Consider the following 22,381-nt stretch of genomic DNA (forward strand, 5'->3'; position numbering starts at 1 on the left):
CAGGCAGCACTGGACTGGACTGGATTACAGCTGATACAAGGTGTGAAGGAACAAGGGGTGGCTGTGGGCATGCACTTGCTGCCGCTGCCAGTGTTTATCTGCATGGCAGCAGGGCATTTGGGCGTTGCCAGGAAGGCGTTTTTATGTAGATTCCTCCTCTTTCAGCACTGCATTGTGGTGCAAGCAAAAGAAGCAAATCCTGTCTGGCTTCCTCTCCGGCCTTTATTCACCTCCCGTGTAGCTGTGAGTGTGTGAGCCTGCAGGGCCCCATGGAATTGCCTAGAAGTAGGCTGAATCGCTGCAAGGGCTGAACAGCAGTATCGGGCAGGCTCGGGCAACGCGCGGCCCGTTCGGGTTATCGCTTCTCGGCCTTTTGGCTAAGATCAAGTGTAGTATCTGTTCTTATCAGTTTAATATCTGATACGTCCCCTATCTGGGGACCATATATTAAATGGATTTTTAGAACAGGGAGATGGAAATAGAGCTTGCTCTGTCCACTCCACGCATTGACCTGGTATTGCAGTATTTCCAGGACCAGTGCACCCTTTCCTTATGTGTTGACTAAAAGCAGATTCCAAAAGTGTTTTTTGTCTTTGCTATTGTTTCTGTCTTTCTGAAGGGATCTCCCCTTTTAATCCCATTATTTCAACACCTGTTGGACAATGCATGAGTGATAATGAGCTCATTGATTAAATGCAATTAATGAATAGATTGCCACCTCTTGTTGTGTGTCGTCTGTGTTTCTGTGTTTCCGGCATTTCACATTGGAACACCTCATTCACCTTCCTTGTCTTCTCTCCGCCCTCCCTTTTAGGTAAGTTAAAGAGCTGCACCTGAGCCAGCCACTGATTGATTGATTGATTGATTGATTGATTGATTGATTGATTGATTGATTGATTGATTGATGCAGAACAACAGTCAAATAGTGGAGTGGAGTAGGGGAACAGCAAACAGCCAATAAAGCAGCCCGCCCGCTCGCCTGCCCGCCACAATGGACCTACCTGTGTACACTAGATGGATGTGATGGAATGTACTGTCGTCCCTACATTTCAAGAAGAAGTAAGAATTGCAGTTGCAACAAAGCCTTGCTTGCCTACAAAGAGAGCAGCAATTTGGATTTGTTACTATGTTACCTAGAAGAATAACAAACTGTGCAAGGATGGAGGTTGTAGGAGCAAGGAGAAGTTGTCTGTAAAGTTGGTGGATGCCTATTTTCCATTTTGCAGTCCCTTGTCTGCCTCTTGTGGCCTCCTGGAGGCAACTAGCTGTGCAAAAAAAAGACAGCCTGGCGGCCGGCTGTTGCAGTGTTGCCCTCTTAGGCAACACTGAGTGACTGACTGAGCCTCACCGTCTTATATAAAGTTCAGACGGAACTTTGCACGTGTCATAGTGGAGCCCTCAGGATTCCAGAGCCAGCTTTCTGACATCATAATGGGGCCTCAGAGATAAAAGCCTGGGCCCAGGCAGTGTTGGTCAGTGCTGCTCAGCAGGCAGCACTGGACTGGACTGGATTACAGCTGATACAAGGTGTGAAGGAACAAGGGGTGGCTGTGGGCATGCACTTGCTGCCGCTGCCAGTGTTTATCTGCATGGCAGCAGGGCATTTGGGCGTTGCCAGGAAGGCGTTTTTATGTAGATTCCTCCTCTTTCAGCACTGCATTGTGGTGCAAGCAAAAGAAGCAAATCCTGTCTGGCTTCCTCTCCGGCCTTTATTCACCTCCCGTGTAGCTGTGAGTGTGTGAGCCTGCAGGGCCCCATGGAATTGCCTAGAAGTAGGCTGAATCGCTGCAAGGGCTGAACAGCAGTATCGGGCAGGCTCGGGCAACGCGCGGCCCGTTCGGGTTATCGCTTCTCGGCCTTTTGGCTAAGATCAAGTGTAGTATCTGTTCTTATCAGTTTAATATCTGATACGTCCCCTATCTGGGGACCATATATTAAATGGATTTTTAGAACAGGGAGATGGAAATAGAGCTTGCTCTGTCCACTCCACGCATTGACCTGGTATTGCAGTATTTCCAGGACCGGTGCACCCTTTCCTTATGTGTTGACTAAAAGCAGATTCCAAAAGTGTTTTTTGTCTTTGCTATTGTTTCTGTCTTTCTGAAGGGATCTCCCCTTTTAATCCCATTATTTCAACACCTGTTGGACAATGCATGAGTGATAATGAGCTCATTGATTAAATGCAATTAATGAATAGATTGCCACCTCTTGTTGTGTGTCGTCTGTGTTTCTGTGTTTCCGGCATTTCACATTGGAACACCTCATTCACCTTCCTTGTCTTCTCTCCGCCCTCCCTTTTAGGTAAGTTAAAGAGCTGCACCTGAGCCAGCCACTGATTGATTGATTGATTGATTGATTGATTGATTGATTGATTGATTGATTGATGCAGCACAACAGTCAAATAGTGGAGTGGAGTAGGGGAACAGCAAACAGCCAATAAAGCAGCCCGCCCGCTCGCCTGCCCGCCACAATGGACCTACCTGTGTACACTAGATGGATGTGATGGAATGTACTGTCGTCCCTGCATTTCAAGAAGAAGTAAGAATTGCAGTTGCAACAAAGCCTTGCTTGCCTACAAAGAGAGCAGCAATTTGGATTTGTTACTATGTTACCTAGAAGAATAACAAACTGTGCAAGGATGGAGGTTGTAGGAGCAAGGAGAAGTTGTCTGTAAAGTTGGTGGATGCCTATTTTCCATTTTGCAGTCCCTTGTCTCCCTCTTGTGGCCTCCTGGAGGCAACTAGCTGTGCAAAAAAAAGACAGCCTGGCGGCCGGCTGTTGCAGTGTTGCCCTCTCAGGCAACACTGAGTGACTGACTGAGCCTCACCGTCTTATATAAAGTTCAGACGGAACTTTGCACGTGTCATAGTGGAGCCCTCAGGATTCCAGAGCCAGCTTTCTGACATCATAATGGGGCCTCAGAGATAAAAGCCTGGGCCCAGGCAGTGTTGGTCAGTGCTGCTCAGCAGGCAGCACTGGACTGGACTGGATTACAGCTGATACAAGGTGTGAAGGAACAAGGGGTGGCTGTGGGCATGCACTTGCTGCCGCTGCCAGTGTTTATCTGCATGGCAGCAGGGCATTTGGGCGTTGCCAGGAAGGCGTTTTTATGTAGATTCCTCCTCTTTCAGCACTGCATTGTGGTGCAAGCAAAAGAAGCAAATCCTGTCTGGCTTCCTCTCCGGCCTTTATTCACCTCCCGTGTAGCTGTGAGTGTGTGAGCCTGCAGGGCCCCATGGAATTGCCTAGAAGTAGGCTGAATCGCTGCAAGGGCTGAACAGCAGTATCGGGCAGGCTCGGGCAACGCGCGGCCCGTTCGGGTTATCGCTTCTCGGCCTTTTGGCTAAGATCAAGTGTAGTATCTGTTCTTATCAGTTTAATATCTGATACGTCCCCTATCTGGGGACCATATATTAAATGGATTTTTAGAACAGGGAGATGGAAATAGAGCTTGCTCTGTCCACTCCACGCATTGACCTGGTATTGCAGTATTTCCAGGACCGGAGCACCCTTTCCTTATGTGTTGACTAAAAGCAGATTCCAAAAGTGTTTTTTGTCTTTGCTATTGTTTCTGTCTTTCTGAAGGGATCTCCCCTTTTAATCCCATTATTTCAACACCTGTTGGACAATGCATGAGTGATAATGAGCTCATTGATTAAATGCAATTAATGAATAGATTGCCACCTCTTGTTGTGTGTCGTCTGTGTTTCTGTGTTTCCGGCATTTCACATTGGAACACCTCATTCACCTTCCTTGTCTTCTCTCCGCCCTCCCTTTTAGGTAAGTTAAAGAGCTGCACCTGAGCCAGCCACTGATTGATTGATTGATTGATTGATTGATTGATTGATTGATTGATGCAGCACAACAGTCAAATAGTGGAGTGGAGTAGGGGAACAGCAAACAGCCAATAAAGCAGCCCGCCCGCTCGCCTGCCCGCCACAATGGACCTACCTGTGTACACTAGATGGATGTGATGGAATGTACTGTCGTCCCTACATTTCAAGAAGAAGTAAGAATTGCAGTTGCAACAAAGCCTTGCTTGCCTACAAAGAGAGCAGCAATTTGGATTTGTTACTATGTTACCTAGAAGAATAACAAACTGTGCAAGGATGGAGGTTGTAGGAGCAAGGAGAAGTTGTCTGTAAAGTTGGTGGATGCCTATTTTCCATTTTGCAGTCCCTTGTCTCCCTCTTGTGGCCTCCTGGAGGCAACTAGCTGTGCAAAAAAAAGACAGCCTGGCGGCCGGCTGTTGCAGTGTTGCCCTCTCAGGCAACACTGAGTGACTGACTGAGCCTCACCGTCTTATATAAAGTTCAGACGGAACTTTGCACGTGTCATAGTGGAGCCCTCAGGATTCCAGAGCCAGCTTTCTGACATCATAATGGGGCCTCAGAGATAAAAGCCTGGGCCCAGGCAGTGTTGGTCAGTGCTGCTCAGCAGGCAGCACTGGACTGGACTGGATTACAGCTGATACAAGGTGTGAAGGAACAAGGGGTGGCTGTGGGCATGCACTTGCTGCCGCTGCCAGTGTTTATCTGCATGGCAGCAGGGCATTTGGGCGTTGCCAGGAAGGCGTTTTTATGTAGATTCCTCCTCTTTCAGCACTGCATTGTGGTGCAAGCAAAAGAAGCAAATCCTGTCTGGCTTCCTCTCCGGCCTTTATTCACCTCCCGTGTAGCTGTGAGTGTGTGAGCCTGCAGGGCCCCATGGAATTGCCTAGAAGTAGGCTGAATCGCTGCAAGGGCTGAACAGCAGTATCGGGCAGGCTCGGGCAACGCGCGGCCCGTTCGGGTTATCGCTTCTCGGCCTTTTGGCTAAGATCAAGTGTAGTATCTGTTCTTATCAGTTTAATATCTGATACGTCCCCTATCTGGGGACCATATATTAAATGGATTTTTAGAACAGGGAGATGGAAATAGAGCTTGCTCTGTCCACTCCACGCATTGACCTGGTATTGCAGTATTTCCAGGACCGGTGCACCCTTTCCTTATGTGTTGACTAAAAGCAGATTCCAAAAGTGTTTTTTGTCTTTGCTATTGTTTCTGTCTTTCTGAAGGGATCTCCCCTTTTAATCCCATTATTTCAACACCTGTTGGACAATGCATGAGTGATAATGAGCTCATTGATTAAATGCAATTAATGAATAGATTGCCACCTCTTGTTGTGTGTCGTCTGTGTTTCTGTGTTTCCGGCATTTCACATTGGAACACCTCATTCACCTTCCTTGTCTTCTCTCCGCCCTCCCTTTTAGGTAAGTTAAAGAGCTGCACCTGAGCCAGCCACTGATTGATTGATTGATTGATTGATTGATTGATTGATTGATTGATTGATTGATTGATTGATTGATTGATTGATTGATTGATTGATGCAGCACAACAGTCAAATAGTGGAGTGGAGTAGGGGAACAGCAAACAGCCAATAAAGCAGCCCGCCCGCTCGCCTGCCCGCCACAATGGACCTACCTGTGTACACTAGATGGATGTGATGGAATGTACTGTCGTCCCTGCATTTCAAGAAGAAGTAAGAATTGCAGTTGCAACAAAGCCTTGCTTGCCTACAAAGAGAGCAGCAATTTGGATTTGTTACTATGTTACCTAGAAGAATAACAAACTGTGCAAGGATGGAGGTTGTAGGAGCAAGGAGAAGTTGTCTGTAAAGTTGGTGGATGCCTATTTTCCATTTTGCAGTCCCTTGTCTCCCTCTTGTGGCCTCCTGGAGGCAACTAGCTGTGCAAAAAAAAGACAGCCTGGCGGCCGGCTGTTGCAGTGTTGCCCTCTCAGGCAACACTGAGTGACTGACTGAGCCTCACCGTCTTATATAAAGTTCAGACGGAACTTTGCACGTGTCATAGTGGAGCCCTCAGGATTCCAGAGCCAGCTTTCTGACATCATAATGGGGCCTCAGAGATAAAAGCCTGGGCCCAGGCAGTGTTGGTCAGTGCTGCTCAGCAGGCAGCACTGGACTGGACTGGATTACAGCTGATACAAGGTGTGAAGGAACAAGGGGTGGCTGTGGGCATGCACTTGCTGCCGCTGCCAGTGTTTATCTGCATGGCAGCAGGGCATTTGGGCGTTGCCAGGAAGGCGTTTTTATGTAGATTCCTCCTCTTTCAGCACTGCATTGTGGTGCAAGCAAAAAAAGCAAATCCTGTCTGGCTTCCTCTCCGGCCTTTATTCACCTCCCGTGTAGCTGTGAGTGTGTGAGCCTGCAGGGCCCCATGGAATTGCCTAGAAGTAGGCTGAATCGCTGCAAGGGCTGAACAGCAGTATCGGGCAGGCTCGGGCAACGCGCGGCCCGTTCGGGTTATCGCTTCTCGGCCTTTTGGCTAAGATCAAGTGTAGTATCTGTTCTTATCAGTTTAATATCTGATACGTCCCCTATCTGGGGACCATATATTAAATGGATTTTTAGAACAGGGAGATGGAAATAGAGCTTGCTCTGTCCACTCCACGCATTGACCTGGTATTGCAGTATTTCCAGGACCGGTGCACCCTTTCCTTATGTGTTGACTAAAAGCAGATTCCAAAAGTGTTTTTTGTCTTTGCTATTGTTTCTGTCTTTCTGAAGGGATCTCCCCTTTTAATCCCATTATTTCAACACCTGTTGGACAATGCATGAGTGATAATGAGCTCATTGATTAAATGCAATTAATGAATAGATTGCCACCTCTTGTTGTGTGTCGTCTGTGTTTCTGTGTTTCCGGCATTTCACATTGGAACACCTCATTCACCTTCCTTGTCTTCTCTCCGCCCTCCCTTTTAGGTAAGTTAAAGAGCTGCACCTGAGCCAGCCACTGATTGATTGATTGATTGATTGATTGATTGATTGATTGATTGATTGATTGATTGATGCAGCACAACAGTCAAATAGTGGAGTGGAGTAGGGGAACAGCAAACAGCCAATAAAGCAGCCCGCCCGCTCGCCTGCCCGCCACAATGGACCTACCTGTGTACACTAGATGGATGTGATGGAATGTACTGTCGTCCCTACATTTCAAGAAGAAGTAAGAATTGCAGTTGCAACAAAGCCTTGCTTGCCTACAAAGAGAGCAGCAATTTGGATTTGTTACTATGTTACCTAGAAGAATAACAAACTGTGCAAGGATGGAGGTTGTAGGAGCAAGGAGAAGTTGTCTGTAAAGTTGGTGGATGCCTATTTTCCATTTTGCAGTCCCTTGTCTCCCTCTTGTGGCCTCCTGGAGGCAACTAGCTGTGCAAAAAAAAGACAGCCTGGCGGCCGGCTGTTGCAGTGTTGCCCTCTCAGGCAACACTGAGTGACTGACTGAGCCTCACCGTCTTATATAAAGTTCAGACGGAACTTTGCACGTGTCATAGTGGAGCCCTCAGGATTCCAGAGCCAGCTTTCTGACATCATAATGGGGCCTCAGAGATAAAAGCCTGGGCCCAGGCAGTGTTGGTCAGTGCTGCTCAGCAGGCAGCACTGGACTGGACTGGATTACAGCTGATACAAGGTGTGAAGGAACAAGGGGTGGCTGTGGGCATGCACTTGCTGCCGCTGCCAGTGTTTATCTGCATGGCAGCAGGGCATTTGGGCGTTGCCAGGAAGGCGTTTTTATGTAGATTCCTCCTCTTTCAGCACTGCATTGTGGTGAAAGCAAAAGAAGCAAATCCTGTCTGGCTTCCTCTCCGGCCTTTATTCACCTCCCGTGTAGCTGTGAGTGTGTGAGCCTGCAGGGCCCCATGGAATTGCCTAGAAGTAGGCTGAATCGCTGCAAGGGCTGAACAGCAGTATCGGGCAGGCTCGGGCAACGCGCGGCCCGTTCGGGTTATCGCTTCTCGGCCTTTTGGCTAAGATCAAGTGTAGTATCTGTTCTTATCAGTTTAATATCTGATACGTCCCCTATCTGGGGACCATATATTAAATGGATTTTTAGAACAGGGAGATGGAAATAGAGCTTGCTCTGTCCACTCCACGCATTGACCTGGTATTGCAGTATTTCCAGGACCGGTGCACCCTTTCCTTATGTGTTGACTAAAAGCAGATTCCAAAAGTGTTTTTTGTCTTTGCTATTGTTTCTGTCTTTCTGAAGGGATCTCCCCTTTTAATCCCATTATTTCAACACCTGTTGGACAATGCATGAGTGATAATGAGCTCATTGATTAAATGCAATTAATGAATAGATTGCCACCTCTTGTTGTGTGTCGTCTGTGTTTCTGTGTTTCCGGCATTTCACATTGGAACACCTCATTCACCTTCCTTGTCTTCTCTCCGCCCTCCCTTTTAGGTAAGTTAAAGAGCTGCACCTGAGCCAGCCACTGATTGATTGATTGATTGATTGATTGATTGATTGATTGATTGATTGATTGATGCAGCACAACAGTCAAATAGTGGAGTGGAGTAGGGGAACAGCAAACAGCCAATAAAGCAGCCCGCCCGCTCGCCTGCCCGCCACAATGGACCTACCTGTGTACACTAGATGGATGTGATGGAATGTACTGTCGTCCCTACATTTCAAGAAGAAGTAAGAATTGCAGTTGCAACAAAGCCTTGCTTGCCTACAAAGAGAGCAGCAATTTGGATTTGTTACTATGTTACCTAGAAGAATAACAAACTGTGCAAGGATGGAGGTTGTAGGAGCAAGGAGAAGTTGTCTGTAAAGTTGGTGGATGCCTATTTTCCATTTTGCAGTCCCTTGTCTCCCTCTTGTGGCCTCCTGGAGGCAACTAGCTGTGCAAAAAAAAGACAGCCTGGCGGCCGGCTGTTGCAGTGTTGCCCTCTCAGGCAACACTGAGTGACTGACTGAGCCTCACCGTCTTATATAAAGTTCAGACGGAACTTTGCACGTGTCATAGTGGAGCCCTCAGGATTCCAGAGCCAGCTTTCTGACATCATAATGGGGCCTCAGAGATAAAAGCCTGGGCCCAGGCAGTGTTGGTCAGTGCTGCTCAGCAGGCAGCACTGGACTGGACTGGATTACAGCTGATACAAGGTGTGAAGGAACAAGGGGTGGCTGTGGGCATGCACTTGCTGCCGCTGCCAGTGTTTATCTGCATGGCAGCAGGGCATTTGGCCGTTGCCAGGAAGGCGTTTTTATGTAGATTCCTCCTCTTTCAGCACTGCATTGTGGTGCAAGCAAAAGAAGCAAATCCTGTCTGGCTTCCTCTCCGGCCTTTATTCACCTCCCGTGTAGCTGTGAGTGTGTGAGCCTGCAGGGCCCCATGGAATTGCCTAGAAGTAGGCTGAATCGCTGCAAGGGCTGAACAGCAGTATCGGGCAGGCTCGGGCAACGCGCGGCCCGTTCGGGTTATCGCTTCTCGGCCTTTTGGCTAAGATCAAGTGTAGTATCTGTTCTTATCAGTTTAATATCTGATACGTCCCCTATCTGGGGACCATATATTAAATGGATTTTTAGAACAGGGAGATGGAAATAGAGCTTGCTCTGTCCACTCCACGCATTGACCTGGTATTGCAGTATTTCCAGGACCGGTGCACCCTTTCCTTATGTGTTGACTAAAAGCAGATTCCAAAAGTGTTTTTTGTCTTTGCTATTGTTTCTGTCTTTCTGAAGGGATCTCCCCTTTTAATCCCATTATTTCAACACCTGTTGGACAATGCATGAGTGATAATGAGCTCATTGATTAAATGCAATTAATGAATAGATTGCCACCTCTTGTTGTGTGTCGTCTGTGTTTCTGTGTTTCCGGCATTTCACATTGGAACACCTCATTCACCTTCCTTGTCTTCTCTCCGCCCTCCCTTTTAGGTAAGTTAAAGAGCTGCACCTGAGCCAGCCACTGATTGATTGATTGATTGATTGATTGATTGATTGATTGATTGATTGATTGATGCAGCACAACAGTCAAATAGTGGAGTGGAGTAGGGGAACAGCAAACAGCCAATAAAGCAGCCCGCCCGCTCGCCTGCCCGCCACAATGGACCTACCTGTGTACACTAGATGGATGTGATGGAATGTACTGTCGTCCCTACATTTCAAGAAGAAGTAAGAATTGCAGTTGCAACAAAGCCTTGCTTGCCTACAAAGAGAGCAGCAATTTGGATTTGTTACTATGTTACCTAGAAGAATAACAAACTGTGCAAGGATGGAGGTTGTAGGAGCAAGGAGAAGTTGTCTGTAAAGTTGGTGGATGCCTATTTTCCATTTTGCAGTCCCTTGTCTCCCTCTTGTGGCCTCCTGGAGGCAACTAGCTGTGCAAAAAAAAGACAGCCTGGCGGCCGGCTGTTGCAGTGTTGCCCTCTCAGGCAACACTGAGTGACTGACTGAGCCTCACCGTCTTATATAAAGTTCAGACGGAACTTTGCACGTGTCATAGTGGAGCCCTCAGGATTCCAGAGCCAGCTTTCTGACATCATAATGGGGCCTCAGAGATAAAAGCCTGGGCCCAGGCAGTGTTGGTCAGTGCTGCTCAGCAGGCAGCACTGGACTGGACTGGATTACAGCTGATACAAGGTGTGAAGGAACAAGGGGTGGCTGTGGGCATGCACTTGCTGCCGCTGCCAGTGTTTATCTGCATGGCAGCAGGGCATTTGGGCGTTGCCAGGAAGGCGTTTTTATGTAGATTCCTCCTCTTTCAGCACTGCATTGTGGTGCAAGCAAAAGAAGCAAATCCTGTCTGGCTTCCTCTCCGGCCTTTATTCACCTCCCGTGTAGCTGTGAGTGTGTGAGCCTGCAGGGCCCCATGGAATTGCCTAGAAGTAGGCTGAATCGCTGCAAGGGCTGAACAGCAGTATCGGGCAGGCTCGGGCAACGCGCGGCCCGTTCGGGTTATCGCTTCTCGGCCTTTTGGCTAAGATCAAGTGTAGTATCTGTTCTTATCAGTTTAATATCTGATACGTCCCCTATCTGGGGACCATATATTAAATGGATTTTTAGAACAGGGAGATGGAAATAGAGCTTGCTCTGTCCACTCCACGCATTGACCTGGTATTGCAGTATTTCCAGGACCGGTGCACCCTTTCCTTATGTGTTGACTAAAAGCAGATTCCAAAAGTGTTTTTTGTCTTTGCTATTGTTTCTGTCTTTCTGAAGGGATCTCCCCTTTTAATCCCATTATTTCAACACCTGTTGGACAATGCATGAGTGATAATGAGCTCATTGATTAAATGCAATTAATGAATAGATTGCCACCTCTTGTTGTGTGTCGTCTGTGTTTCTGTGTTTCCGGCATTTCACATTGGAACACCTCATTCACCTTCCTTGTCTTCTCTCCGCCCTCCCTTTTAGGTAAGTTAAAGAGCTGCACCTGAGCCAGCCACTGATTGATTGATTGATTGATTGATTGATTGATTGATTGATTGATTGATTGATTGATTGATGCAGCACAACAGTCAAATAGTGGAGTGGAGTAGGGGAACAGCAAACAGCCAATAAAGCAGCCCGCCCGCTCGCCTGCCCGCCACAATGGACCTACCTGTGTACACTAGATGGATGTGATGGAATGTACTGTCGTCCCTACATTTCAAGAAGAAGTAAGAATTGCAGTTGCAACAAAGCCTTGCTTGCCTACAAAGAGAGCAGCAATTTGGATTTGTTACTATGTTACCTAGAAGAATAACAAACTGTGCAAGGATGGAGGTTGTAGGAGCAAGGAGAAGTTGTCTGTAAAGTTGGTGGATGCCTATTTTCCATTTTGCAGTCCCTTGTCTCCCTCTTGTGGCCTCCTGGAGGCAACTAGCTGTGCAAAAAAAAGACAGCCTGGCGGCCGGCTGTTGCAGTGTTGCCCTCTCAGGCAACACTGAGTGACTGACTGAGCCTCACCGTCTTATATAAAGTTCAGACGGAACTTTGCACGTGTCATAGTGGAGCCCTCAGGATTCCAGAGCCAGCTTTCTGACATCATAATGGGGCCTCAGAGATAAAAGCCTGGGCCCAGGCAGTGTTGGTCAGTGCTGCTCAGCAGGCAGCACTGGACTGGACTGGATTACAGCTGATACAAGGTGTGAAGGAACAAGGGGTGGCTGTGGGCATGCACTTGCTGCCGCTGCCAGTGTTTATCTGCATGGCAGCAGGGCATTTGGGCGTTGCCAGGAAGGCGTTTTTATGTAGATTCCTCCTCTTTCAGCACTGCATTGTGGTGCAAGCAAAAGAAGCAAATCCTGTCTGGCTTCCTCTCCGGCCTTTATTCACCTCCCGTGTAGCTGTGAGTGTGTGAGCCTGCAGGGCCCCATGGAATTGCCTAGAAGTAGGCTGAATCGCTGCAAGGGCTGAACAGCAGTATCGGGCAGGCTCGGGCAACGCGCGGCCCGTTCGGGTTATCGCTTCTCGGCCTTTTGGCTAAGATCAAGTGTAGTATCTGTTCTTATCAGTTTAATATCTGATACGTCCCCTATCTGGGGACCATATATTAAATGGATTTTTAGAACAGGGAGATGGAAATAGAGCTTGCTCTGTCCACTCCACGCATTGACCTGGTATTGCAGTATTTCCAGGACCGGTGCACCCTTTCCTTATGTGTTGACTAAAAGCAGATTCCAAAAGTGTTTTTTGTCTTTGCTATTGTTTCTGTCTTTCTGAAGGGATCTCCCCTTTTAATCCCATTATTTCAACACCTGTTGGACAATGCATGAGTGATAATGAGCTCATTGATTAAATGCAATTAATGAATAGATTGCCACCTCTTGTTGTGTGTCGTCTGTGTTTCTGTGTTTCCGGCATTTCACATTGGAACACCTCATTCACCTTCCTTGTCTTCTCTCCGCCCTCCCTTTTAGGTAAGTTAAAGAGCTGCACCTGAGCCAGCCACTGATTGATTGATTGATTGATTGATTGATTGATTGATTGATTGATTGATTGATTGATTGATGCAGCACAACAGTCAAATAGTGGAGTGGAGTAGGGGAACAGCAAACAGCCAATAAAGCAGCCCGCCCGCTCGCCTGCCCGCCACAATGGACCTACCTGTGTACACTAGATGGATGTGATGGAATGTACTGTCGTCCCTACATTTCAAGAAGAAGTAAGAATTGCAGTTGCAACAAAGCCTTGCTTGCCTACAAAGAGAGCAGCAATTTGGATTTGTTACTATGTTACCTAGAAGAATAACAAACTGTGCAAGGATGGAGGTTGTAGGAGCAAGGAGAAGTTGTCTGTAAAGTTGGTGGATGCCTATTTTCCATTTTGCAGTCCCTTGTCTCCCTCTTGTGGCCTCCTGGAGGCAACTAGCTGTGCAAAAAAAAGACAGCCTGGCGGCCGGCTGTTGCAGTGTTGCCCTCTCAGGCAACACTGAGTGACTGACTGAGCCTCACCGTCTTATATAAAGTTCAGACGGAACTTTGCACGTGTCATAGTGGAGCCCTCAGGATTCCAGAGCCAGCTTTCTGACATCATAATGGGGCCTCAGAGATAAAAGCCTGGGCCCAGGCAGTGTTGGTCAGTGCTGCTCAGCAGGCAGCACTGGACTGGACTGGATTACAGCTGATACAAGGTGTGAAGGAACAAGGGGTGGCTGTGGGCATGCACTTGCTGCCGCTGCCAGTGTTTATCTGCATGGCAGCAGGGCATTTGGGCGTTGCCAGGAAGGCGTTTTTATGTAGATTCCTCCTCTTTCAGCACTGCATTGTGGTGCAAGCAAAAGAAGCAAATCCTGTCTGGCTTCCTCTCCGGCCTTTATTCACCTCCCGTGTAGCTGTGAGTGTGTGAGCCTGCAGGGCCCCATGGAATTGCCTAGAAGTAGGCTGAATCGCTGCAAGGGCTGAACAGCAGTATCGGGCAGGCTCGGGCAACGCGCGGCCCGTTCGGGTTATCGCTTCTCGGCCTTTTGGCTAAGATCAAGTGTAGTATCTGTTCTTATCAGTTTAATATCTGATACGTCCCCTATCTGGGGACCATATATTAAATGGATTTTTAGAACAGGGAGATGGAAATAGAGCTTGCTCTGTCCACTCCACGCATTGACCTGGTATTGCAGTATTTCCAGGACCGGTGCACCCTTTCCTTATGTGTTGACTAAAAGCAGATTCCAAAAGTGTTTTTTGTCTTTGCTATTGTTTCTGTCTTTCTGAAGGGATCTCCCCTTTTAATCCCATTATTTCAACACCTGTTGGACAATGCATGAGTGATAATGAGCTCATTGATTAAATGCAATTAATGAATAGATTGCCACCTCTTGTTGTGTGTCGTCTGTGTTTCTGTGTTTCCGGCATTTCACATTGGAACACCTCATTCACCTTCCTTGTCTTCTCTCCGCCCTCCCTTTTAGGTAAGTTAAAGAGCTGCACCTGAGCCAGCCACTGATTGATTGATTGATTGATTGATTGATTGATTGATTGATTGATTGATGCAGCACAACAGTCAAATAGTGGAGTGGAGTAGGGGAACAGCAAACAGCCAATAAAGCAGCCCGCCCGCTCGCCTGCCCGCCACAATGGACCTACCTGTGTACACTAGATGGATGTGATGGAATGTACTGTCGTCCCTACATTTCAAGAAGAAGTAAGAATTGCAGTTGCAACAAAGCCTTGCTTGCCTACAAAGAGAGCAGCAATTTGGATTTGTTACTATGTTACCTAGAAGAATAACAAACTGTGCAAGGATGGAGGTTGTAGGAGCAAGGAGAAGTTGTCTGTAAAGTTGGTGGATGCCTATTTTCCATTTTGCAGTCCCTTGTCTCCCTCTTGTGGCCTCCTGGAGGCAACTAGCTGTGCAAAAAAAAGACAGCCTGGCGGCCGGCTGTTGCAGTGTTGCCCTCTCAGGCAACACTGAGTGACTGACTGAGCCTCACCGTCTTATATAAAGTTCAGACGGAACTTTGCACGTGTCATAGTGGAGCCCTCAGGATTCCAGAGCCAGCTTTCTGACATCATAATGGGGCCTCAGAGATAAAAGCCTGGGCCCAGGCAGTGTTGGTCAGTGCTGCTCAGCAGGCAGCACTGGACTGGACTGGATTACAGCTGATACAAGGTGTGAAGGAACAAGGGGTGGCTGTGGGCATGCACTTGCTGCCGCTGCCAGTGTTTATCTGCATGGCAGCAGGGCATTTGGGCGTTGCCAGGAAGGCGTTTTTATGTAGATTCCTCCTCTTTCAGCACTGCATTGTGGTGCAAGCAAAAGAAGCAAATCCTGTCTGGCTTCCTCTCCGGCCTTTATTCACCTCCCGTGTAGCTGTGAGTGTGTGAGCCTGCAGGGCCCCATGGAATTGCCTAGAAGTAGGCTGAATCGCTGCAAGGGCTGAACAGCAGTATCGGGCAGGCTCGGGCAACGCGCGGCCCGTTCGGGTTATCGCTTCTCGGCCTTTTGGCTAAGATCAAGTGTAGTATCTGTTCTTATCAGTTTAATATCTGATACGTCCCCTATCTGGGGACCATATATTAAATGGATTTTTAGAACAGGGAGATGGAAATAGAGCTTGCTCTGTCCACTCCACGCATTGACCTGGTATTGCAGTATTTCCAGGACCGGTGCACCCTTTCCTTATGTGTTGACTAAAAGCAGATTCCAAAAGTGTTTTTTGTCTTTGCTATTGTTTCTGTCTTTCTGAAGGGATCTCCCCTTTTAATCCCATTATTTCAACACCTGTTGGACAATGCATGAGTGATAATGAGCTCATTGATTAAATGCAATTAATGAATAGATTGCCACCTCTTGTTGTGTGTCGTCTGTGTTTCTGTGTTTCCGGCATTTCACATTGGAACACCTCATTCACCTTCCTTGTCTTCTCTCCGCCCTCCCTTTTAGGTAAGTTAAAGAGCTGCACCTGAGCCAGCCACTGATTGATTGATTGATTGATTGATTGATTGATTGATTGATTGATTGATTGATGCAGCACAACAGTCAAATAGTGGAGTGGAGTAGGGGAACAGCAAACAGCCAATAAAGCAGCCCGCCCGCTCGCCTGCCCGCCACAATGGACCTACCTGTGTACACTAGATGGATGTGATGGAATGTACTGTCGTCCCTACATTTCAAGAAGAAGTAAGAATTGCAGTTGCAACAAAGCCTTGCTTGCCTACAAAGAGAGCAGCAATTTGGATTTGTTACTATGTTACCTAGAAGAATAACAAACTGTGCAAGGATGGAGGTTGTAGGAGCAAGGAGAAGTTGTCTGTAAAGTTGGTGGATGCCTATTTTCCATTTTGCAGTCCCTTGTCTCCCTCTTGTGGCCTCCTGGAGGCAACTAGCTGTGCAAAAAAAAAGACAGCCTGGCGGCCGGCTGTTGCAGTGTTGCCCTCTCAGGCAACACTGAGTGACTGACTGAGCCTCACCGTCTTATATAAAGTTCAGACGGAACTTTGCACGTGTCATAGTGGAGCCCTCAGGATTCCAGAGCCAGCTTTCTGACATCATAATGGGGCCTCAGAGATAAAAGCCTGGGCCCAGGCAGTGTTGGTCAGTGCTGCTCAGCAGGCAGCACTGGACTGGACTGGATTACAGCTGATACAAGGTGTGAAGGAACAAGGGGTGGCTGTGGGCATGCACTTGCTGCCGCTGCCAGTGTTTATCTGCATGGCAGCAGGGCATTTGGGCGTTGCCAGGAAGGCGTTTTTATGTAGATTCCTCCTCTTTCAGCACTGCATTGTGGTGCAAGCAAAAGAAGCAAATCCTGTCTGGCTTCCTCTCCGGCCTTTATTCACCTCCCGTGTAGCTGTGAGTGTGTGAGCCTGCAGGGCCCCATGGAATTGCCTAGAAGTAGGCTGAATCGCTGCAAGGGCTGAACAGCAGTATCGGGCAGGCTCGGGCAACGCGCGGCCCGTTCGGGTTATCGCTTCTCGGCCTTTTGGCTAAGATCAAGTGTAGTATCTGTTCTTATCAGTTTAATATCTGATACGTCCCCTATCTGGGGACCATATATTAAATGGATTTTTAGAACAGGGAGATGGAAATAGAGCTTGCTCTGTCCACTCCACGCATTGACCTGGTATTGCAGTATTTCCAGGACCGGTGCACCCTTTCCTTATGTGTTGACTAAAAGCAGATTCCAAAAGTGTTTTTTGTCTTTGCTATTGTTTCTGTCTTTCTGAAGGGATCTCCCCTTTTAATCCCATTATTTCAACACCTGTTGGACAATGCATGAGTGATAATGAGCTCATTGATTAAATGCAATTAATGAATAGATTGCCACCTCTTGTTGTGTGTCGTCTGTGTTTCTGTGTTTCCGGCATTTCACATTGGAACACCTCATTCACCTTCCTTGTCTTCTCTCCGCCCTCCCTTTTAGGTAAGTTAAAGAGCTGCACCTGAGCCAGCCACTGATTGATTGATTGATTGATTGATTGATTGATTGATTGATTGATTGATTGATTGATTGATGCAGCACAACAGTCAAATAGTGGAGTGGAGTAGGGGAACAGCAAACAGCCAATAAAGCAGCCCGCCCGCTCGCCTGCCCGCCACAATGGACCTACCTGTGTACACTAGATGGATGTGATGGAATGTACTGTCGTCCCTACATTTCAAGAAGAAGTAAGAATTGCAGTTGCAACAAAGCCTTGCTTGCCTACAAAGAGAGCAGCAATTTGGATTTGTTACTATGTTACCTAGAAGAATAACAAACTGTGCAAGGATGGAGGTTGTAGGAGCAAGGAGAAGTTGTCTGTAAAGTTGGTGGATGCCTATTTTCCATTTTGCAGTCCCTTGTCTCCCTCTTGTGGCCTCCTGGAGGCAACTAGCTGTGCAAAAAAAAGACAGCCTGGCGGCCGGCTGTTGCAGTGTTGCCCTCTCAGGCAACACTGAGTGACTGACTGAGCCTCACCGTCTTATATAAAGTTCAGACGGAACTTTGCACGTGTCATAGTGGAGCCCTCAGGATTCCAGAGCCAGCTTTCTGACATCATAATGGGGCCTCAGAGATAAAAGCCTGGGCCCAGGCAGTGTTGGTCAGTGCTGCTCAGCAGGCAGCACTGGACTGGACTGGATTACAGCTGATACAAGGTGTGAAGGAACAAGGGGTGGCTGTGGGCATGCACTTGCTGCCGCTGCCAGTGTTTATCTGCATGGCAGCAGGGCATTTGGGCGTTGCCAGGAAGGCGTTTTTATGTAGATTCCTCCTCTTTCAGCACTGCATTGTGGTGCAAGCAAAAGAAGCAAATCCTGTCTGGCTTCCTCTCCGGCCTTTATTCACCTCCCGTGTAGCTGTGAGTGTGTGAGCCTGCAGGGCCCCATGGAATTGCCTAGAAGTAGGCTGAATCGCTGCAAGGGCTGAACAGCAGTATCGGGCAGGCTCGGGCAACGCGCGGCCCGTTCGGGTTATCGCTTCTCGGCCTTTTGGCTAAGATCAAGTGTAGTATCTGTTCTTATCAGTTTAATATCTGATACGTCCCCTATCTGGGGACCATATATTAAATGGATTTTTAGAACAGGGAGATGGAAATAGAGCTTGCTCTGTCCACTCCACGCATTGACCTGGTATTGCAGTATTTCCAGGACCGGTGCACCCTTTCCTTATGTGTTGACTAAAAGCAGATTCCAAAAGTGTTTTTTGTCTTTGCTATTGTTTCTGTCTTTCTGAAGGGATCTCCCCTTTTAATCCCATTATTTCAACACCTGTTGGACAATGCATGAGTGATAATGAGCTCATTGATTAAATGCAATTAATGAATAGATTGCCACCTCTTGTTGTGTGTCGTCTGTGTTTCTGTGTTTCCGGCATTTCACATTGGAACACCTCATTCACCTTCCTTGTCTTCTCTCCGCCCTCCCTTTTAGGTAAGTTAAAGAGCTGCACCTGAGCCAGCCACTTGATTGATTGATTGATTGATTGATTGATTGATTGATTGATTGATTGATGCAGCACAACAGTCAAATAGTGGAGTGGAGTAGGGGAACAGCAAACAGCCAATAAAGCAGCCCGCCCGCTCGCCTGCCCGCCACAATGGACCTACCTGTGTACACTAGATGGATGTGATGGAATGTACTGTCGTCCCTACATTTCAAGAAGAAGTAAGAATTGCAGTTGCAACAAAGCCTTGCTTGCCTACAAAGAGAGCAGCAATTTGGATTTGTTACTATGTTACCTAGAAGAATAACAAACTGTGCAAGGATGGAGGTTGTAGGAGCAAGGAGAAGTTGTCTGTAAAGTTGGTGGATGCCTATTTTCCATTTTGCAGTCCCTTGTCTCCCTCTTGTGGCCTCCTGGAGGCAACTAGCTGTGCAAAAAAAAGACAGCCTGGCGGCCGGCTGTTGCAGTGTTGCCCTCTCAGGCAACACTGAGTGACTGACTGAGCCTCACCGTCTTATATAAAGTTCAGACGGAACTTTGCACGTGTCATAGTGGAGCCCTCAGGATTCCAGAGCCAGCTTTCTGACATCATAATGGGGCCTCAGAGATAAAAGCCTGGGCCCAGGCAGTGTTGGTCAGTGCTGCTCAGCAGGCAGCACTGGACTGGACTGGATTACAGCTGATACAAGGTGTGAAGGAACAAGGGGTGGCTGTGGGCATGCACTTGCTGCCGCTGCCAGTGTTTATCTGCATGGCAGCAGGGCATTTGGGCGTTGCCAGGAAGGCGTTTTTATGTAGATTCCTCCTCTTTCAGCACTGCATTGTGGTGCAAGCAAAAGAAGCAAATCCTGTCTGGCTTCCTCTCCGGCCTTTATTCACCTCCCGTGTAGCTGTGAGTGTGTGAGCCTGCAGGGCCCCATGGAATTGCCTAGAAGTAGGCTGAATCGCTGCAAGGGCTGAACAGCAGTATCGGGCAGGCTCGGGCAACGCGCGGCCCGTTCGGGTTATCGCTTCTCGGCCTTTTGGCTAAGATCAAGTGTAGTATCTGTTCTTATCAGTTTAATATCTGATACGTCCCCTATCTGGGGACCATATATTAAATGGATTTTTAGAACAGGGAGATGGAAATAGAGCTTGCTCTGTCCACTCCACGCATTGACCTGGTATTGCAGTATTTCCAGGACCGGTGCACCCTTTCCTTATGTGTTGACTAAAAGCAGATTCCAAAAGTGTTTTTTGTCTTTGCTATTGTTTCTGTCTTTCTGAAGGGATCTCCCCTTTTAATCCCATTATTTCAACACCTGTTGGACAATGCATGAGTGATAATGAGCTCATTGATTAAATGCAATTAATGAATAGATTGCCACCTCTTGTTGTGTGTCGTCTGTGTTTCTGTGTTTCCGGCATTTCACATTGGAACACCTCATTCACCTTCCTTGTCTTCTCTCCGCCCTCCCTTTTAGGTAAGTTAAAGAGCTGCACCTGAGCCAGCCACTGATTGATTGATTGATTGATTGATTGATTGATTGATTGATTGATTGATTGATTGATTGATTGATTGATGCAGCACAACAGTCAAATAGTGGAGTGGAGTAGGGGAACAGCAAACAGCCAATAAAGCAGCCTGCCCGCTCGCCTGCCCGCCACAATGGACCTACCTGTGTACACTAGATGGATGTGATGGAATGTACTGTCGTCCCTACATTTCAAGAAGAAGTAAGAATTGCAGTTGCAACAAAGCCTTGCTTGCCTACAAAGAGAGCGGCAATTTGGATTTGTTACTATGTTACCTAGAAGAATAACAAACTGTGCAAGGATGGAGGTTGTAGGAGCAAGGAGAAGTTGTCTGTAAAGTTGGTGGATGCCTATTTTCCATTTTGCAGTCCCTTGTCTCCCTCTTGTGGCCTCCTGGAGGCAACTAGCTGTGCAAAAAAAAGACAGCCTGGCGGCCGGCTGTTGCAGTGTTGCCCTCTCAGGCAACACTGAGTGACTGACTGAGCCTCACCGTCTTATATAAAGTTCAGACGGAACTTTGCACGTGTCATAGTGGAGCCCTCAGGATTCCAGAGCCAGCTTTCTGACATCATAATGGGGCCTCAGAGATAAAAGCCTGGGCCCAGGCAGTGTTGGTCAGTGCTGCTCAGCAGGCAGCACTGGACTGGACTGGATTACAGCTGATACAAGGTGTGAAGGAACAAGGGGTGGCTGTGGGCATGCACTTGCTGCCGCTGCCAGTGTTTATCTGCATGGCAGCAGGGCATTTGGGCATTGCCAGGAAGGCGTTTTTATGTAGATTCCTCCTCTTTCAGCACTGCATTGTGGTGCAAGCAAAAGAAGCAAATCCTGTCTGGCTTCCTCTCCGGCCTTTATTCACCTCCCGTGTAGCTGTGAGTGTGTGAGCCTGCAGGGCCCCATGGAATTGCCTAGAAGTAGGCTGAATCGCTGCAAGGGCTGAACAGCAGTATCGGGCAGGCTCGGGCAACGCGCGGCCCGTTCGGGTTATCGCTTCTCGGCCTTTTGGCTAAGATCAAGTGTAGTATCTGTTCTTATCAGTTTAATATCTGATACGTCCCCTATCTGGGGACCATATATTAAATGGATTTTTAGAACAGGGAGATGGAAATAGAGCTTGCTCTGTCCACTCCACGCATTGACCTGGTATTGCAGTATTTCCAGGACCGGTGCACCCTTTCCTTATGTGTTGACTAAAAGCAGATTCCAAAAGTGTTTTTTGTCTTTGCTATTGTTTCTGTCTTTCTGAAGGGATCTCCCCTTTTAATCCCATTATTTCAACACCTGTTGGACAATGCATGAGTGATAATGAGCTCATTGATTAAATGCAATTAATGAATAGATTGCCACCTCTTGTTGTGTGTCGTCTGTGTTTCTGTGTTTCCGGCATTTCACATTGGAACACCTCATTCACCTTCCTTGTCTTCTCTCCGCCCTCCCTTTTAGGTAAGTTAAAGAGCTGCACCTGAGCCAGCCACTGATTGATTGATTGATTGATTGATTGATTGATTGATTGATTGATTGATTGATGCAGCACAACAGTCAAATAGTGGAGTGGAGTAGGGGAACAGCAAACAGCCAATAAAGCAGCCCGCCCGCTCGCCTGCCCGCCACAATGGACCTACCTGTGTACACTAGATGGATGTGATGGAATGTACTGTCGTCCCTACATTTCAAGAAGTAAGAATTGCAGTTGCAACAAAGCCTTGCTTGCCTACAAAGAGAGCAGCAATTTGGATTTGTTACTATGTTACCTAGAAGAATAACAAACTGTGCAAGGATGGAGGTTGTAGGAGCAAGGAGAAGTTGTCTGTAAAGTTGGTGGATGCCTATTTTCCATTTTGCAGTCCCTTGTCTCCCTCTTGTGGCCTCCTGGAGGCAACTAGCTGTGCAAAAAAAAGACAGCCTGGCGGCCGGCTGTTGCAGTGTTGCCCTCTCAGGCAACACTGAGTGACTGACTGAGCCTCACCGTCTTATATAAAGTTCAGACGGAACTTTGCACGTGTCATAGTGGAGCCCTCAGGATTCCAGAGCCAGCTTTCTGACATCATAATGGGGCCTCAGAGATAAAAGCCTGGGCCCAGGCAGTGTTGGTCAGTGCTGCTCAGCAGGCAGCACTGGACTGGACTGGATTACAGCTGATACAAGGTGTGAAGGAACAAGGGGTGGCTGTGGGCATGCACTTGCTGCCGCTGCCAGTGTTTATCTGCATGGCAGCAGGGCATTTGGGCGTTGCC

At 47.8% G+C, this 22,381-nt stretch overlaps 15 non-coding genes across 15 annotated transcripts; all 15 read left to right on the forward strand.

Annotated features, from left to right (window-relative positions):
• Positions 1-357: 357 nt before the first annotated feature.
• LOC142688433 (U2 spliceosomal RNA) lies at positions 358-548 on the forward strand. The gene has a single exon (XR_012857518.1). It is a non-coding gene; the product is annotated as a U2 spliceosomal RNA (small nuclear RNA).
• A 1,296-nt stretch (positions 549-1,844) lies between these two features.
• LOC142688565 (U2 spliceosomal RNA) lies at positions 1,845-2,035 on the forward strand. Its single transcript, XR_012857637.1, has one exon. It is a non-coding gene; the product is annotated as a U2 spliceosomal RNA (small nuclear RNA).
• A 1,288-nt stretch (positions 2,036-3,323) lies between these two features.
• On the forward strand, positions 3,324-3,514 carry LOC142688786 (U2 spliceosomal RNA). The gene has a single exon (XR_012857838.1). It is a non-coding gene; the product is annotated as a U2 spliceosomal RNA (small nuclear RNA).
• Positions 3,515-4,794: 1,280 nt separating this feature from the next.
• Positions 4,795-4,985, forward strand: LOC142688566 (U2 spliceosomal RNA). The gene has a single exon (XR_012857638.1). It is a non-coding gene; the product is annotated as a U2 spliceosomal RNA (small nuclear RNA).
• Positions 4,986-6,305: 1,320 nt separating this feature from the next.
• Positions 6,306-6,496, forward strand: LOC142688567 (U2 spliceosomal RNA). Its single transcript, XR_012857639.1, has one exon. It is a non-coding gene; the product is annotated as a U2 spliceosomal RNA (small nuclear RNA).
• Positions 6,497-7,788: 1,292 nt separating this feature from the next.
• On the forward strand, positions 7,789-7,979 carry LOC142688568 (U2 spliceosomal RNA). The gene has a single exon (XR_012857640.1). It is a non-coding gene; the product is annotated as a U2 spliceosomal RNA (small nuclear RNA).
• Positions 7,980-9,267: 1,288 nt separating this feature from the next.
• On the forward strand, positions 9,268-9,458 carry LOC142688569 (U2 spliceosomal RNA). Its single transcript, XR_012857641.1, has one exon. It is a non-coding gene; the product is annotated as a U2 spliceosomal RNA (small nuclear RNA).
• A 1,288-nt stretch (positions 9,459-10,746) lies between these two features.
• LOC142688571 (U2 spliceosomal RNA) lies at positions 10,747-10,937 on the forward strand. The gene has a single exon (XR_012857642.1). It is a non-coding gene; the product is annotated as a U2 spliceosomal RNA (small nuclear RNA).
• A 1,296-nt stretch (positions 10,938-12,233) lies between these two features.
• On the forward strand, positions 12,234-12,424 carry LOC142688572 (U2 spliceosomal RNA). Its single transcript, XR_012857643.1, has one exon. It is a non-coding gene; the product is annotated as a U2 spliceosomal RNA (small nuclear RNA).
• Positions 12,425-13,720: 1,296 nt separating this feature from the next.
• On the forward strand, positions 13,721-13,911 carry LOC142688573 (U2 spliceosomal RNA). Its single transcript, XR_012857644.1, has one exon. It is a non-coding gene; the product is annotated as a U2 spliceosomal RNA (small nuclear RNA).
• A 1,284-nt stretch (positions 13,912-15,195) lies between these two features.
• On the forward strand, positions 15,196-15,386 carry LOC142688574 (U2 spliceosomal RNA). The gene has a single exon (XR_012857645.1). It is a non-coding gene; the product is annotated as a U2 spliceosomal RNA (small nuclear RNA).
• A 1,289-nt stretch (positions 15,387-16,675) lies between these two features.
• LOC142688576 (U2 spliceosomal RNA) lies at positions 16,676-16,866 on the forward strand. Its single transcript, XR_012857647.1, has one exon. It is a non-coding gene; the product is annotated as a U2 spliceosomal RNA (small nuclear RNA).
• Positions 16,867-18,162: 1,296 nt separating this feature from the next.
• LOC142688577 (U2 spliceosomal RNA) lies at positions 18,163-18,353 on the forward strand. The gene has a single exon (XR_012857648.1). It is a non-coding gene; the product is annotated as a U2 spliceosomal RNA (small nuclear RNA).
• A 1,285-nt stretch (positions 18,354-19,638) lies between these two features.
• LOC142688578 (U2 spliceosomal RNA) lies at positions 19,639-19,829 on the forward strand. The gene has a single exon (XR_012857649.1). It is a non-coding gene; the product is annotated as a U2 spliceosomal RNA (small nuclear RNA).
• A 1,304-nt stretch (positions 19,830-21,133) lies between these two features.
• LOC142688579 (U2 spliceosomal RNA) lies at positions 21,134-21,324 on the forward strand. Its single transcript, XR_012857650.1, has one exon. It is a non-coding gene; the product is annotated as a U2 spliceosomal RNA (small nuclear RNA).
• Positions 21,325-22,381: the final 1,057 nt, after the last annotated feature.

The sequence above is a fragment of the Rhinoderma darwinii genome, assembly GCF_050947455.1.
Source record: "Rhinoderma darwinii isolate aRhiDar2 chromosome 5 unlocalized genomic scaffold, aRhiDar2.hap1 SUPER_5_unloc_26, whole genome shotgun sequence".
Lineage (NCBI taxonomy): Eukaryota > Metazoa > Chordata > Amphibia > Anura > Rhinodermatidae > Rhinoderma > Rhinoderma darwinii.